Consider the following 15,493-nt stretch of genomic DNA (forward strand, 5'->3'; position numbering starts at 1 on the left):
GAATCTTTTTCCAAAGTGTGATTTGAAATGAGATTCTCACAGTTCTCATGCAGACGGCTGCCGTTTGTGGAGAGTTTATTCGTTTAAAACATATGCGGTCTGCCGTCTCTCATGTTTCATGTGCTTTGCTCCTAAACCTGCTGCTCTTGCCAAGCAACAAAGGCTGATTTCCACTCAAATTTGTCTGTGACACTTTGAAAAAGTGGAGCCATTTATCAACCTGTCTCACAAAGACTGGAGGTGGAACTGTTGGGGAATCTGCTGCTCCCATAGAGCATGTTGAGAGTATTCTGCATCTTTCTGCACTGCCATTCACACTCCTAATTAAATGCGAGACGTGTGTGTGAACACTTTACAGTTTGAGCAACATTATTGTCGCAAAATCACAAGACGAAGGAAGCAAAGAAAAGAAAGCACAGCTAATAGCAACGGCGTTTTGTGGAGGATTGACTGTGGAGAATCTGTTTGGATGTGGAGTGATTGTGATGTGATGCACTTCGCTGACTCAGACTTTAGTTAGAACCTTTTCTTCAGACTCTTCCAACGAAACACTCATTTCCGATGATGTAAACGCTAAATAAACCTTTCAGAAACTATCGGATATGTTTTTGGTTTAGTTCATGGAAGTGTTACAAATCTGATTTTTGGAGGGTTGTAAAGATGGAAAATGGGACATTCAGATTGAAGTGAACAAAATAAAATTCAGGTTACATTTGACATATTTCATCCGACACCTATGACATATTTTAAGCGATGGGCCAGCACAAAAAAGCACAATTTTGAAGTGTACAGAAAATCATACATAATTCATAAATGCTATTTACATTTATGATGAATGTAAATAAATATTCAGAAGTCACACAGTTAACAGTCAAACTGTGTAATTTAATCTCAGTATAAATTTAGGCGTTTTATAAAGAGGCAGCATTAGAAAATAAACATTATCATGAAGACCAGATAACCAAGTTTCTGCAGGTTTCACCAACTCAAATTTAATACCTTTTGTAGGCCAAGATGAACAAAATTTAAGAAAAGTATGACAAGATGAATGTAGCAGCATGAGTTTTACGACAGAAGTGAACTAGTGTCGGTGATGAACATCATCCAGCAAAGTAGTGATAAATCTACATTTGCCCCTTGATGGACACAAACAAGCCAGCTAACTAGCAAGAGTATATTAGCAGCTAGTTAGCAGTAACCTCAACAGAAAGATGGCAGATTGTGGCTCAAATGTTTTCCTGAAAGACAAGTTGCACAAGAAAGGGATTAAATAGTCCTGTCAAATTTAAGACCAATGATTAACATATCTAAGGTCAGTTTAAATTTTCCAATGAATTTCAGACATTTTAAGGCCTTACATTTAGAAACGTGAATTTAATACTTTTTAAGGGTGCTGTGAAATCTTTTAGCAAGGCAACTGCAATCTACATCAAATTAAGAATCTGGTAAGACTTAAAGAAGAATGAGCAGCAATTTTCTAAATAATCCCAGTTGGTGGAGAAAAACACAAAAAGACTTTCAGCTGTAAAGTGATTCTGCAGCGTTTCAATCTCACTTCTTCTAACTTTTTCTTGGTCTATCAAATAAAATCCCAGAAACAAAAACTGCAGTTTGTGTTTTAGCAGTATGAATAATTTAACAAGAGATTTGTACACTGATAAAAATAACTAAAATACAAAATGTTACAGAAAAGCATGCAAATCGTGAAATGTTTCATGAGTTAATTTATTGCCCTACTCACCACCTTCCTATGAAACTAAATACAAAGTGCAACAGGTTCCCATTTCCAAGACTGGGATGAAGTTTTTAAGAAATACTGGACCAGAAATACGGATGGACAGGTCCAAGTTTGGTACGCGTTAGGAGGATTTAACCCGGTCCCAGTGCTGTAATTTCTTTTACTCAATCTGCCACAACTGTGACTGGAGGCTTCGTTAAAGGGTCAGAGATCTGAGATTAACAGAAAAGTGAAGGGGGAGGATTGCATGTAACCCCCCTCGGTCTCACCATCCATAAACTAGCGCCAGCTGTTGCCTCATGCTAAACCCGGCTTAGGAGAAACAGACCTAAAAGGCCTCATTACGAGCTGCTGCACGGTGAACCTACAGCGCCCCCATCGGCTCTGGTGGAGCGCAGACATTGCAGCCCAGAGTTGCATTTCGATTAAACTCCTGAGACACAAATCCCGCTGACGAACAGTGTGAGCACAGTCAGTTCTCATCAGTCGGACGTGGGCAGCTCAGATGAACCGAACACACAGCAAAAGTGGGATTTAATTTCTAATGAAGCGACGCTGAAAGGTTTAAAACGATCAATTAAAAATACTGTGACATGATAAGAGCATCACTGTGTTTTGATCTAGAAAGTAGGACATCTTACAAATGGTACTCAAATTGAAATTTTGTTGGTACATGTAGAATCTTGTTTTAGTGGCACTGGGTATTTCCAGGGATTTAGGCTGTCACATTTTTTTCACGAGTCTTCTTGTAATCCCAGACTAACTTCACAATGTTTGTATCAGAGGGGGTTAGTGTGGAAGAGGATTAGGGGCACTGGTAAAAAAAACAAAAAACCTAATAAAAATAAGATGTTTTTTTTAGAATTCTGGCTTTGATCTCAAAATTCTGACTTTAAAATCTGAATTATGACTTTAATTTCAGATTTTTTCCTTCAGGATTTTGACTTTCATGTCAGAACTTTAATTTTAATCTCAGAATTTTAATCTCAAATTTCCTTCTTTTTTTATTAGAATTCTGATTCTATTCTTAGATTAAAGTTGAAATTCTGAGACTGAGGTCAGAATTCAGGTTTATTCATTTCGCTCTTTTCAGAGACCCTAATTGTCTTGTATAGGTTAGACCATCAGTCTGCAAGAATAAAAAGTGGAGAGACAGAACCTGGAGGAAAAAGCACTTTACCCAGTTGGGAGTAAAAGCTCTACATGGAGAGGTTGGGCCGCCGCTGGATAGGACCGACGATCAGAAAGCATGTGACAGTTTGGGGGTGAGGAAAAGGCCTGTGGGATAGACGCATCCCGAGTTCAGGCAGGGGTTAGTGTGGCAGGAGGCAGGAGCCGCTGACTCTGCTCCGCCATCATGGCCGCCACCTTCGTCAGTTCGCCAACGCCGTCTCATAAATCGCCATCCATAAACTCTCTGTGAACCCGGACGAGTTTGACGTCGTCCTCAAGGGGTTGGGAGGTTTTTAGGTTATAATCGCCCCAAAAACTCAAGGTGAACCAGAGGTCACACCAACCTGAAACATCCAGTCTCTCAGACTGAGTCCGTTTCACAAATCTCTGAAATAACTGATGAAACATAAAACAGATTATTAGTATTTATTTATATAATCACATTAACTACATTTGGTATATATGATTGTTTTATAAAATCTAAAGATATTCAAAGTAAAATGGTCAATATGTAACCACTATATACATACACGCAAATATAAACATATTTCAATGAATGAATATTTAGGCATTTGTGATTTTCTTTTTCATTTTGGACACAAAAATCTCAATTTCACACAATTCTAGATGTGTTTAAAATATATTAATATATTTTTTAATATTTGGAATAAAATGTACATTGCAGAAAGCAGTGAGTAAATAAAATTGATCATAGTAAACATTATTGTGAAAATATACAATAACATTTTTTATTGTAAATAAAGTACAGATTTTAAAAAATGCATATTAAATATATATAACCGCTTTTTACACACATACATATTATTACTTAGTAAACAAAGAACAATCAGTAAAAAGCACATACACTTTTTTAATTTAATTTTTTAAATAATTTTTTTCCTGAATAACTACAACACAAAATATTAAAAATTATTTGTGTATGTATTTTTCTATTTAAACAATTACAAACAATTTATTTTATTTTGTCAAAAAATTTAAAAATGCTTTTGAGAAGCTTCACTAATTTTTACGTTAATTATAGTTATGTAAACTTAATTTTCTGTTTTGAAATCAGATGACATTTATAATTATATCAAATTATTAAAACAGAATGTTTTATGGTTTATTTCTGGAAATGTTTTTATGAAAGTAATAAAAACAAAACATTACTAAAAAACACATAAGCTTTGCTTTTTCAGAATCCAACTTGCAGAATTTGGGTGAAATAATGTGATAATTAAAGCCTTTAAACATTTGGATTTGTTGAACGCAGCGAGGTGGTGGTGGTGGGGGTTGGAGTGTTTTTGGAACGCTGATGATTCCCTGATTTTAGCTTCAATAATCTCCTGAATACGGAGCAGCGGCCTCGTCCAATCACGCGGCTCGTCTGCTCTGCTCCCACAGATACAAGCGAGTTCACGTCGAGTTCATCATGGCCGCCGCCCTGGTGAAAGATCGACTGAATCCCACCGCGCTGCGTTGACCCCGCTGAACCGTTCTGTTTCGTTTCTCGGCTCGTTTCTGTTGCTTCTTCGTACCTGTTGACATGAAAAACGTTGCTGTAGGCGTCTGGATCGTTTTCTGCCTCCCACACATCTCACCACTTCTTCCTCTTTTGCTTATCTCTCAGTCTCCTCTTCCTGATCCATTAAAAATACTTCCACACTCAGAAGCAGGCAGTTTGTGAATCCCTGGCGGAGTAATCTGTGTGTCCTGCTTTGGGATGCAGAGTTTGACTGGACGCCATCAGCAGGGCGCCCAGCGAGCATCCTGCTTTAAATTAGAGCCATCAATCAGAACAGTCCTACATTGCACGCCACAGGAGACAATCATATTCCACAGCGACCCCTCTGTGACCTCTGGACGATGTGGGAACATGTGAAGTGGCAGCAGGACAGGGGACCTGCATGGACAGCGTCTCCGTCCCCTGAGAGCTTTAAACGCCCGACACCTTGGAGGCAAGCGGCCATGAAGGAGACATGGCCGCTTGCCTCCATAAAGGAGACACAGGTCTCTGTGTGACCTTTCACCTCTCTGTGTGTCGAGGCGGGACCGTGGCACCGTCTCCAAACCGAGCCGCCATGCGTTGTCGTGACATCATCAGGGACTGATTGAATTTAGAAAGTTTTTCCCTTCTGAACACTTTCACGCTTCATTAACAAACACCTTTAGGCGTAATCTGTGCAAGATGTCCGACTCTTCTGGAACATCCAATTATCTCGCAGTAATAAAGAACAGTACTTATTTATTAGTTTCATTCATTTACAATTTAATATGAGCAAATAAACAAAAGTCTTGAATGAAAAGTAGTTGGAAGAAAAACCTCCTATATAGTCTTTACATAACTAAGAATTGCTGATTTAAATCATGATCAAAAAGTAGATTTTTAAGTGAAAAATGTATTTTAGATTAAACTGTCTGTTTATTCTGGGCTGTGTTTATAAAGCAAGAAAAATATATTTGAGTCCAGAGGAAAAAATATTGACAAATAGCAAATGATTTCATGCCTCACTAACAAACACCTTAGAGTGTAATCTGTGTAAGAAGCTTCAACCTCGTTTTACAAGTACATAAAAAACAGGAACACCCAAATATCAAGCATTTATATTTAATTAATTTACAGTTTAACATGAACTTGTATGTTGATGTAAACTAAAGTTTTGAGTGAAAAAGAGAAGCTCCAAGAAAAAAAATACTTCTACAGTCTCAACTAAGTATTACTGACTTAAATTATTATCAGAAGCTTATTTTTAAACAATAAGTTTCTTTTGGGTAGAACTGTCTGATTATTCATGGCTACATTTTGAAAGAGAACAGAGGTAAAAATGTTGAAAAACAGCAAACGCTTTCATGCTTCTTTAATAAACACCTTTGAGTGTAATTTGTTCAAACATGAAAAAATAAACTGGAACGCTCAAATATGAAGCAGCATAAAGAATTTATTTCCTTCATTTACAGTTTAAGATGAACATGTAACATGTTGATATAAACAACAGTTTTGAATTAAAGTTAGAAGAAAAAGTCCTGTACAGTTTAAGCAACTAAGCAGTGCTTACTTAAATTATGATTTTTTTTAAATGATATATTTATTTTGGATATAACTTTCTCATAATTCAGGGCTGTGTTTACTTAGCAAGAAAAATACATTGTTGATAAAACGTAGAACAGAGGTAAAAATATTGCAAAATAACATTTTAAAATACATTTCTGACTACGTCTGTAATTTGAAATTGGATCATTTGTAATAATAAAATAAAATAACTTGGAACTTTTATTTTTTAGGAGCTCAGATTGTCTACCTAGACTCATTCAGCAGAAAAAGTAATATTAAAACAAATATAATTTGTATTCCTGCCAAAATTCCCCCAAACATACCTTAGGAATAACTAGAATTTTAAGCAGCAGAAATACATACAGCCTTTGCCCTCAGTCCATGTATTTTTAATTATGTGTTGATTTGTATGTGTATTCCTCACATTCATTTCCTGTTTCTAAAAAAAAAAAAAAAAAAAAAAAAAAGAATAAATAAATTTTCCTAGATTGACAGAAAGTTTCCCCAACACAAAACTCCAGACTCTTCACATAGTTGCATAAAATTCAGATTCATGCGTCGTTTAAAGAAGCAACGATTTCAGGCAACAGCAACATCAAACTTCTGAAAAGTTTGAGCTGCGATCTCGTTCACAGCTGATAAAATCCCGCAGGATGTTAAAGGAAATCGAATCTGACTGAGAATCACTGTTCGCCACAAACAAACCAGGAGAATGAATCGTATCTGACAGTGTTCGTTCATGATATGGAAGTAATTCACGTCTCAATAGGAGCCCAACTTTTCCACCAAAGTATCGTGTGCTTGAGTGGAGAATCTCAATAGAGTTTAATGAGTGATTTTCAGTAAGTATGTGGGCCGACAGGGCTGATGGAGACGCCATTGTCTTTATTTCTGAGGATTCTGTCATCAGATCTGTATCAAGGTGGACGACGAGTTCGCTGCAGCGCCAGGCTGCTATGTAGGTTAGCGCCACAAAAGCTCTTTAATCCAGAGTGGAAATAAATAAATAAAAGTGTTTGGGGAAAGGTGAATGCTCGGTCAGCTTGTCTCCTCAACCCCGCCCAACCCACAACACACACACACACACACACACGCTGCTTTGGTTGTGTCATAACCGAGTGCCGCCATTAGGCCTCTGCTGATTTTAATGTGGAACGAGTGTGCCGTCTACCGAACAAACCGGGCGCCGATGGGAAGCCGCGAGCCGAACGGCCTCCTGATACCCGCAAATTCAAAAAGTAGAAACGCAAACGTGGGTCCGATCTGCCGACCCCGGGATCAACGCATCACAAAGGTCACGGTAAAAAAAATCAGAAAAATGACAAGCAAGTTTGAATCCAGGCCACATGCCAGAGCACATTAATAATTAATGAGACTCATGAAACAAATTATTCTACTGAAGGAAGTGCCAGAAAACTGAATTACAATTTTTTACTTAAAATATTTTATATTTTATTTTACTAAATGTTATTTTATATTTTACAGAAAATCAGATATGCACGAATAAATTTTATTGCAAACGACTGAAATACTAGTCATGATACATTTTGTTGGATACATATCTATATATATATCTATCTATCTATCTATATATATATATATATATATATATATATATATATATATATATATCTATCTATCTATCTATATATATATATATATATATAGATATAATTGATTTTAGTTATATTTAAAAGTATTTTTTAATTTGAACATGATAGATATAATTCAGTTGTGTTTTTATCTTGTTTTAAATTAAATTGAAACTAGTTTAAATAAAAACAAAAAAGATAAAATGTAAATTTTGAAGAATTTAGGTTTATTTCATTTGTGCTGAATATTTTTATTTTCTTTAATATTCTGCATATTTGATCTTCTTCTGTGGTTTGCTGATGTGTAACTCGGGTAGATTTGAATATTAAAAATGCCTTCCCGCTTCTTAATTTTTTATTTATTTTTTTTTTCTTTTTTTTTTTTTTTACAAATTTCAAAGTTCACCCTGCAGGAAAATCAGAGCTGACAGTTTTGTAAATCACAGCATATGTGTGGAGGAAAACCTAAGCTGGCGGCGCTCATTCTGCACCACATTCCACGCCGTCCAGCAGCCATACGTCTCTCAGGCTCTGCTCTTTCTCTGCAATCACAGTTTGGAGCCGAATACCAAAGGTGAATTTTTATAGGCGTCTACCTGTAGAGTCTCTGGTCTAGTCCAAACACGGCGCAGGGCCAGAGGCCGTCGTTGGTGTGGCGAACGACACCAACGACTTCGGGAAAGTACCGGAGTCAGAGAACGAACCGCTGGGGAAATGCAGAGCTGCTGTCTGCCAGCTGAAATGCAACCCGCCGCACTCTGAGTGCTTTCCCTTCTCTACACACGGCTCTTCAAGTCCCCCAAAACCCACGGCAGCCGTGGCACAGAGAAACGTCCACAGGTGCATTTGATTTGTGCGATTGTTCCTCCTCTGCTGCCGTGTTCAGCACAACTTTGTCTCTGTGACCTCGCGGCGACCCGACACTCCAACAGAGAGTTTAGAGCTGGGAAAGAATAAAAGACACAAATGTGCAACTTTTTTTTCTCCATTTGAGTTTCTTTTTCTTCTGCCTGAAAGATAAATGTTTAATTCAAGGTGACATTTAAGTGCGCAGCGTGTACACAAGCTGCGTTTATAAATAAATGTAAGGTCAGAGCAGCATCAGGAAACACACAACATCTATAAAACTGCCTGTAATAATTCATGGAGATGTTTATTAAAGCAAAAATTAAGATGCAATTAATTTTCTCTTATAGTATATTATTTTTATTTAAATCCATGCAACATTTATTTCTTATTTATATTTTATTTTATTATGGAACATATCGGTTTATGTTTTAAGAATATTTCTGTTTACAATTCCAGATTTTATTATTATTCAGGTTTACTGTGTATTATCTTAAAATTTTATTAATTGTAGTAATTTCACATTTCTTCTACATTATTTCCTCGTTAATCAAATCCACACAATTACATTTCTAAAGTTGCATTTTCTCTACAATTGATTGATTTTTTTTTCTCACTTTTAATTACGATCAATATTTACTTTCTGTTTATTTGTTAATTAAATCATTTTATTATGCTTCTCTGACTGATTTCTAACCTCTGTCTTGCCTTTTCTGTCACACTTGAGAGAAAGAAAGTGATCGAAAAATTAAATTTAACTAACGGGAAAACACAAAGTTTAGAATGGTGATCTTATGTTTTATCCATCTCATTTTAAAATGTCAAAACTCCCAAAAACATTTACCTGAAAATTCCCTAAGCATTGATATCAATTTTATTTTATCCAATAAATTAAAAAATACTTCTCCCAAACTTAGAGCAAGTAAATATATCAAGATTTGACTTGTCCACATTTTAGCTTAATTTGATTTTGTCTCACCTGCAGCTACACTCTGTTAATGTTTAATCATAGAAGAAAGGCACAAATTATCCATTTCTTTCATTTTTCTTTATCTTGAATTTGAAAATACCTATATGTCAATGTTAAGTTAATATTTTAGCGTTACATTTGTGTAAAAAAAAAAAAAAAAATGTTGAAAACATAATTCAATGACATTGTTGGTGCATAGATTGAACCTCTCAATTACAATTAATGATACTCTGAACTCCTTTAAAATTCTCCTAAAATATATAAACATAAATACCTTTTGTTCATATTGGATACATATAAAGTAAAACATAAGATAAAGCAACGCTCACAAGTTAAAACAGATCAAGAAAACGTTCAATTGAAACTGCAAACAGCCACAAATAAACTAAGCTTTAAATTTAAACTTAATCTCATCATGTTATGAATACATATTCCCATTTTTTACTTTTAATTATGGATCATTTTTTATACTTTTTAAGAGGGATTTCTTTCATTTTATTTTCCACATTTGCTGCAGATATTTTTATTTTTCACTCTTGTATTAGTGTTAAGTTTAAAATCGCAGTAGATAGATGCTCTAAATTAGATCTGAATAAAGTAAATATCAGTAGTTTTAGTTTGCAAAGTTATACTTTCAGAATTTGTCAAGTATTTTTGCATGATTTACATCACTGTAAAACATAACTTACAATGAGCATAATAAAATAAAGCATAATAAACTGAGATGACTTTATAATGCGACTCTGTGCTGAAATACTGGACATGATTAGAGTTAACCATGAAGGCGTTGTGGGGCATTTCTGATGCAGATGACATGGAAATTGTGTCCAGGCTGTTTTATAACACTGCATTTCTATTTTTCATGTCTAATTACATTATTTACCCTGTTTGTGCTTTTTACAGTGGACCGCACCTCATGCTAAACCGAGTAAACAAGTCCGAACGCTCGCAGTGACCAGACTCAGCTTCACCTGGTTATATAACGGGAATGCGTCCATACAGACTAAAACCAAAGAAAGTTGGACGTCTTTAGAAAAACACTGGCCTACAGCTGAAGGGCCGCCGCTCTCTGCAGCACACGCTGCCCTACATACTCTGACTGAACTTCCCTCCCCATGCTTAGTGCGTCTTCCTCCAAATATAATAGAAAAATGAATCCATGCTAATGGCCAGAGGTTATATTTTCCACGCTGTCTCTGCGCAGCTCTGCAGAAACACAATAGCATGCAATCATGTAGGTAGGGCTCCATTTGCCTGATGATAATTGCCAACCTTTGCTCATCAGGATGCTCGATTGGCTCACCCGCAGCACGGATCATGTTCTGCTGCTGACAAACATCTGACTTCTGACCTCAGCTTCTATCCACCCTCTCATCTTCTTCTGGTGGTGACTAATGGTGAATCATAATGACGGTCTGCAAAAGGCTGAAATTTAAGCGTTAGGGCTCCGTTTGTGTGTAACCACGTTTTCCCAAGGTTAAATAAAGTTTGGCTGAACTTCAAAGCAGTTCTGATGGTAACGTTAGCAGCAAAAGGAGGAGAAAAATCTGGAGTTTGATCATTGAAAAATTATACATTTCATGTTTAGGTTACTCAAAAAATAGTGTGTAAGCATGAAGGAATCTGAAAAATAATATTGCCATACATTTACACGTGTTGTTTTGTGATTGTTTATTGTCTTAAGATTATATGAAATTCTGAAGTTGCAGTGATGAGAAACAATCAGAGCTTTACACGAGTCACTTGAGGTTCAATTGGTACTCTGCGTTTTTATTTTCTTTAAAAAGAAAAAGTCGCATTTCTATATTCTGAAACGTCTTTAGCGACTTATCCAGCTGGATAGAGGAGCGGATAAACCGAGGGGGAAAAAAAAGAGGAGGAACGGACTCCAAAGTTCACTGCAGAAAATAGGTCAGCCGGTGTTAATGTGCTTGAACTTTTGACCTGACGGGAGTGCAGCTAGTAGCTGAACAACAGACTCCTCTGACTGCTGGAAACCGACCACCGTCTCCTGATGCAGAATTAAAGATTCTGCTTTAATTTCAGTGAGGAACTGGCGAAAAAGCGGCGGAGTCACCGGGACGCGGAAAGGAATCCACAAGAAGCTTGTCGGTATTTACTTTGTATTTTCAAAGCTAAATGTTCCATAATCTCTTTCAGATTTTCTGTCGTAACCCAAATATTTTTTTTTTCTCCCCCTTCGGTTGTTTGCGTCATGTCTTTACGCCGCCTCTGACCTCATTTCTGTCTGCAGAAAACCTCCATTTAACAGGGCAAGCGGCTGCTCTCTGTTGTGTACACAAGAAACAAGATGGCGGCGTACGGTACCTTACGTTCTGTTCGTCTCTTTCACTTTGCTTTGCTTTTCATTAAGGCCGCCAGGTTGCTGTTTCTGTCCGTCTGCGAGTTTTTAACTCCACGCCTTTTTCCAGATTGTTGGACATTTCTCTGCAACAACAACATCGAAATGACGATAATGAAAACCCAGCCGTACAGCAAATGAAATAATCTGACAAAAATGAGCTCTGGTAGCGTGTTCCTCTCCTGTGTTTCTCTCCCTGTGATTTTTTTATTTTTTTTTTTGCCTTTTCCAACCCCCTGTTCTCTCTGCAGCAGGGCTCATAATATCAGATTGCACAGCCGGTCTTCGCCAAATGTGAATTTTATACTCTAGTGAACACAGGCTTTACACTTTCATTAGCTCACATTCTCCTCAGCAGTGCAAATGTCATGTCGCTGGTTGGGGAGAGGGGGAAGGGAGTGAGTTTTCACTGCCCCTCAGATGGCGGCGCAGGACTTCAGGGCGGGACGGGGAAAGCATCCGGATCGGACGTTTCCCCCCCAGGGTACGGAGGTTGCAGCCCAGCCGTTCAGAAAGGGACAGCTAATTCAGAATCTACCTCACTGAACACGTATGGACGATGTACAAACTATGAAAGCATGCAGAAATACCAAACTGTTGTTGTGACAGGATAAATTTCTGTTCACGGATCATGCGTGTGTCACGAACAAATTATATTAGTGCTGAGGACTTGATGCAGACCTTATTATTGGACTAATGTTCTCCTTGGGAGACGTTTACTTTTGTATGAAAGGGTGAGGAATATTACTGAGGAAAATTAATTCATAAGTTTGGAGCTTTAATACATATGAAATACGGAGAAGCTTCAAGGTTCATCTGGTGGTTTTCACATAGACCTGAATCATCAAGCATTTACTTGAGTAGCAGCTGTACAACAACATGAAGTAGGCAAAAAGAAATGAAAAAGCTCCAAGTCATGCTCCAAGCTAAAGAAACTAGAGAACAGATGAGGAGTCTAACCAGTGACATTTAAGTCTGGGAAAAGGTTTCAAAGCCATTTTTAAAGTTTAGGAACTCCACTGAATTGAAGTAAAAGATGATATCTGCAAAAGGAGAAATTATTGAAGTACGATCAACATTTTAAGGCCAGAATTTCTCCACAGCGATGTTAAAGAATCATAAGCTGTGTTTCAACTGCAAATGTGTGCAAAACTTTGCTGAAGTTCTGCTTAAGTCATGAAAACACTATTTCAACATTGCAGTGTTCCCATCAAATAAAAAATGAATAAGTTATTAAAAGCATGCCGCGCCTTCGTCAGCCTTCAGCCACTTCCTGTTGTCTTCATCATTTCCACCAGTAGTAACATCCGGGTTGTTGTTCATATGACTCGTGTTTCTGTTGCAGTTTTGTGAATACGCTGTTTTCAATAAAGCCAAAAAACCGCCTCCTAGCACAAAAACGTTTTAGAGATAAACATGAGTTTTTTAAGCAAATTAATTTTGGTAATTGCAGTTTGCGCCTTTATATTTTCATGTAACAGTTGTGAAAGCTTGATGTTGCTACCAGTAGCATTTGACGTTTACAGTTAATTTTTCAAACAGGTTGGTTTGGACAACGTTTTCTTCCCCAAATAAATAAAATCATCCTCTGAAAATAGCAGCTTGTGTTCAGTCAGGTAACTGTTTGATAATAAAACTGGTTTGATTTTCTAAAAATAAAATAAAAAAAAGCAAAAATAGAAAGAATGTGAACTGGACTTTTTCTTACTTTACAACAGTCAACATACTTTTCAATAATTAATCTAATAATTAAGGAACCTTTTCAAACAATTTTATTTTTTCCTTAAATATATCTAAATATGTCTACTTAAGTTTTAGATTTGCTCATGGCACCAAGCTCCATATTTCTGAATAATTTAGTTTAAACTTGTTTTGCTAAATTAACACTAAAGATTGATGCGCTTTTTACACCTTAATAATTCATAATGCCATTTCATTTTTATGCTGCTGGTAAGACATTTGTTATGAATGTAAGGGAACATCTAATTACAGTCTGAATCCAGACACTCTCCCAGCCGACAGCACTAATTAAATTGCACACTCACTTCTGTTTTGTATTTCTCATTCAGTCAGACGATTTGTTGAGGAACGGAGAACATCCAGCTGCCAAAATTAAACTAACCAAGCAACTCATACTTTGCAATGTGTGACAAATTGTGTTCTGTACCGCTCCATGAAAAACAACCTATGAATGTATAATAAATATTACATAAATCTGTGGGCACTGAATCAGGACAGGGTGCCCACATCTGAACCTTTCATCGACTAAATTTTTATTTTAACCAATAAGAACTGGAGGACAGCCAGCTATATTTCCACTTCTGTCTAATTTCTCCCTCATTTTTATACTATTAATTTCAGTTATATAACGAATATAAATATCAATCAACTTTCACCAATTAGTTTAACTTTAAGACCATTTCTTTACCAAAAGTCGTTATTACCTAAAGAGTTCCTGTTTATGTAAATTATTGGAAAACATCTAATTTAAGTTGCAGACTAAACTCTGAACCTTTAAGAAAATTTGCTGTGGTTTTGTTGGTTTCACTTTCTATGCACCACAAATCTGGAACAAACGTCCAAAAAACTGCAAAACAGCCGAAACACTGAGTTCTTTTAAATATGAAACCCTTCGATGTTCATCTCAGGTCCAGTAGGCTGACTTTCACCACAGACACATTCAGGTTTATAATATAATAGATAACCCTAAACACACTCCCAATGAGAAGTTAGCAGCAGGTAATATTTGTAAAATTAAACAGCTAAACATTAATTATAATAACGCATACAAAACATATCAAAATTTCTCATGAAACACTGCAAATGATTAAATTAGTCTAAAATTTAATATTTGTAAAGAAGACACCTGATCCTGTTACAAACCAAAGTTTCAAACGGCAACAGAAAAAGGGGGCTGGTTACTATGGTAACCACCAACTGTCAAGAGCAGCTAACAGAATTTTGAACCAATTTTGACAAACTTCACGTCTTGTTGAGATCAAATGGTTGATGGTTGAAAATGGGAACCGTTGATGTTTGTTGTTTCACTTTAAGAACAAACCAATCTGCGTTTGGTTTGGTGGTCGATGGATAAATACCAGGGCAAAACAGAAACAATCGTTTCTGATCAGTTTGAACATTTTGGGGGAAAACCGTAAAAGATAATTCTGCCTTTTTCTGTGCCGGAGTGAATGTTTGATTTAGAGAAATATTTACTATGTCCAGCTTTGCAAATGCTGCTTTCAATCCCTGACCAAGCAAGCCTAAATAAATGGGAAAATTTAATTATTTTTACCTAATGAAGCAATGCAGATCCATCTGAAACAATTTCACTCATAGTTACACAGCTTATCTCAATCCTGATTGTGGTGAAACGGGACAGTAAAGCTTCGGCGTTTCTGCGTCGGCTCATTAAAACCCGCTTTGCCCTCTGGAATAGTCTCTTTTATTGGCTCTATTTTCATATGTTTCCTGCCTAAAATGCTTACTTCTGTAAATGCGTTGAAATGTAATGATAATTTCAAAAGTGAAGTTTGCGGATCGTCGAACGGAGGAACGGCAGAGAGGAATGCAAATGGTTTGTGTCAGTGCTGCCCCAGAGAGATGAAAGCAAATGCTGGATGTGTCCGAAACCATTAGGGTAAGAGGCGCCGTTCGCCCCGGACCCCCCCACCTCCACCCATTCCACCGCCAACACCGCCCGGTCCGCTCCACTCCGCCCGACATGCACCGACACAAAATAGTGCCTTACACAGAGCTG

General features: G+C 36.9%; 1 long non-coding RNA gene across 1 annotated transcript; it reads left to right on the forward strand.

Moving 5' to 3' along the window:
• Positions 1-7,954: 7,954 nt before the first annotated feature.
• LOC122840241 lies at positions 7,955-13,411 on the forward strand. The gene is made up of 2 exons (XR_006372192.1): positions 7,955-8,129; positions 10,275-13,411. It is a non-coding gene; the product is annotated as an uncharacterized LOC122840241 (long non-coding RNA).
• Positions 13,412-15,493: the final 2,082 nt, after the last annotated feature.

Source organism: Gambusia affinis, linkage group LG11 (assembly GCF_019740435.1).
Source record: "Gambusia affinis linkage group LG11, SWU_Gaff_1.0, whole genome shotgun sequence".
NCBI lineage: Eukaryota > Metazoa > Chordata > Actinopteri > Cyprinodontiformes > Poeciliidae > Gambusia > Gambusia affinis.